General features: G+C 42.9%; 1 pseudogene; it reads left to right on the forward strand.

Moving 5' to 3' along the window:
* The first annotated feature begins 1227 nt into the window (after positions 1–1227).
* LOC114498685 lies at positions 1228–1952 on the forward strand (annotated as a pseudogene).
* Positions 1953–3260: the final 1308 nt, after the last annotated feature.

A 3260-nucleotide genomic window follows, 5' to 3' on the forward strand; every position in this document is an offset into this window, starting at 1 on the left:
TACGATATGAATGTGTGGTATTAAAATGAGAAGGCTTGCACCTCCAAATACCACAGCATAAGGTAACTGGGTTACACTTTGATTTTCTATAGAATTTTTTGCTCTCTTCATTAAAAAAATATTCATTGAGAAAAATTTCAAATGCACTCTAAAGTAGAGAGAATAGTTTAATGACCTGTTAATGTGGTGGCCAAGAGAGCCTGCTTTGCAGCTCTCCTATTGCAGGGAACCTAATGGGCCTGGGGCCCAGCTGCCGAGCACTGATGGTGCTGAGGCTGCACCTCCCCAGGGTTGGACCCTACGACTGCGGCAGGGATATAAGACAAGCCTGGCTGGTGACTTTCACTGGACAACCACTGCATTTGAACACACTGTCCTTAGACTCCAAGGCACACTGGAGTCTCAGATGCACTTACCACACCCTCCCCACCTCCCTTCATTTAGGGTCAGACTTGCATTTAGAATGATTCTCTATCAGTCTTTCTGGCTCCTTCTCTATTTCCTTTCTCATAGCTATTTCCTCTAATAAAATACAACCTTTAAACGTATCTGGTGTCTGTTTCTTGGAGTTCTTGGACTAACAACCCCCAGGTACCAAACAGCCATCTTCCAGTCACAGTTATCAGTATTCCCCCACATTTGCTTTAGTGATCCTTTCCTCACCCTCCCCATTGCACACCCCCCAAAATAATTGAAAGGGTATTCTAGACATCATGCCATTTCACTCTTAAAACACTGATCCTCATTATTCACAGATTCTGCATCTGTCAATTGGCCTGCTGCTAAAACTTATCTATCATGCCAAAAACAACACTTGCAGAGCTTTTGTGGACATTCATTGACATGCATAGAGTGGTGAAAAATTTGAGTCACCAGAGGTACAGGTTCTCACCTGAGGTCCAACAAGCCAATGTTCTGCCTTTTGGAGTTTTCCAGCTTTACTGACATTACCATTGTGTAAGTTTAAGCTGTGCAGGTGTTAATTTGATGCACTTATGTATTTCACTATAATGTCAGCTAACAACTCTATCACATCACATAGTCACCATTTCTTTTTTGTGGGGAGAACAGTTAAAATCTACTCTCTTAACTTTGTTCTGCCTTTTGGTTTCAGTTCTCATGTACAACAAGCACCCTTATGTGATCTACTTAGTGCCACATTTTTTGTGTATGTTTTTGTTGGTGATTTTACTGTTTAAAATGGCCCCAGTTTTCCCTCTTCCCTGGGTCAAGATTTCATCTGCAGTTCATGAAGATGATGCTCAAACCCATGGAGATTGACTTGGAGATGCTGAACGAAATGCTGGCCTGGCTGGGGGTCCCCAGCCAGTGGACCGATGCTCCGTGGACGTGCCGGGGCTGGAGGAAGAGGCTCTGGGTGTGGTGCCTGTGCCAGCCTGCATGCTGCTGCTGCTTTTTCCACTACTGCCTGGCATGAGAACTTCAAAAAAAAAAAAGCAGATCAAAGAGCTGAAGGGACAAGAAGTCAGTCCTAAAGTGTACTTCATGGAGCAGATCATTGGGAACACCTCTAGTACCATCGGACTTATACATGCAGTGGTCAGTAAGGCCAATAATCAAAACAAACTCGAATTGGAGGATGGGTCAGTTCTGAAACAGTTTCTTTCTGAAATGCAGAAGTTGTTTCCTGAAGACAGAGAAAAATGCTTCGAAAAGAATGAGGCCATTCAGGCAGCCCATGATGGCATGGCATAGGAAGGCCAGTGTCTGGTAAATGACAAAGTGAACTTCTATTTTATTCTGTTTAACAGCATGGATGGCCACATCTATGAACTTGATGGACGAATGCCTTTTCTGGTGAACCATGGCCCAGTGCAGAGAACTCACTGCTGCAGGATGCTGCTAAGGTCTGCAGAGCGTTCACTGAGCATGAGCAAGGGGAAGCCTGCTCCTGCACCATGGCCCTCTGCAAGGCTGTAGGAAGGGACTAAGCTCTTTTCCCCTCTTTTCTTCATCTTGAAAAAAATCCCTACCAATGCAGTCTTAAAATGCTTTAGTACTTGTAGAAAACAGCTGTTCTCCATTGGTTATGGAGCTGTACCCCCCTCAACCACACCAAACACTAGCAGAGCTCAGTGTCAATGGAGCAGTTTGGTGTAATGTAAGCAGTTTGGTGAGATGGTGAAGCATTTCCTGCATTGTGTGTCTCATATGTCAATATCTTATGCTTTAAACAGCTACTTTAGTTTGTGTCTGTAAGGTAAGGCCTTGGATATGGTATAATTTGTTTGTCCTTATAAGGAATAAAACTTTTCTGCTGATGAGAAAAAAATGCATGGCTAAAGAAAACATCAGCAAAATGAAAAGGGAACCAACCATATGGAAAAATATATTTGTCAATGATATCTTGGACAAGGGTTTGATCTCCAAAATATATAAAGAACTCACACGACTCCAATCCAGGAAAACAAACAGCCTAATTAAAAAATGGACAAAGATCCTGAATAGACCCTTCTCCAAGGAAGACATATAGATGGCCCAGAGACATATGAAAGGATGCTCAGCATCACTGGCCATCAGAGAGATGCAAATTAAAACCACAGTGAGATACCACTTCACACCAATCAGAACGGCCATCATAAACAAAGCAACAAACAACAAGTGTTGGAGAGCTTGTGGAGAAAAGGGGACCCTACTGCACTGTTGGTAGGACTGCAGACTGGTGTAGCCACTGTGGAAAACAATATGGAATTTCCTCAGAAAACTAAAAATGGAACTGCTTTTTGACCCAGCAATTCCACTGCTGGGATTATGCCCTAAGAATCCTACAACACCAATTCAAAAGAACCTATGCACCCCAATATTCGTAGCAGCACAATTTACAATAGCCAAGTGTTAGAAGCAACCTAAGTGCCCATCAGTGAATGAATGGATCAAAAAACTATGGTATGTTTACACCATGGAATACTATGCAGCAGAAAGAAAGAAGGAGCTCCTACCCTTTGCAAGAGCGTGGATGGAACTAGAGAGCATTATGCTAAGTGAAATAAGCCAAGCGGTAAAAAACAAATACCATATGATCTCATCTATAAGTGGAACCTAATCAACAAAACAAATAAGCCAGCAAAATATAACCAGAGACATGAAAATAAAGAACAAACTAACAGTAACCCGAGGGGAAGAGGAATAACTGGGGGAAAAGGGGAAAGTATCATCAAGGAACATGTATAAAGGGTCCACCGACAAAGCCAAAGGCGAATAGGATCAAGGGTGGGAGGTGGGAATGGGTGGAGCTGGGG

The sequence above is a fragment of the Phyllostomus discolor genome, chromosome 6 (genome assembly GCF_004126475.2).
Source record: "Phyllostomus discolor isolate MPI-MPIP mPhyDis1 chromosome 6, mPhyDis1.pri.v3, whole genome shotgun sequence".
Classification (NCBI taxonomy): Eukaryota; Metazoa; Chordata; class Mammalia; order Chiroptera; family Phyllostomidae; genus Phyllostomus; species Phyllostomus discolor.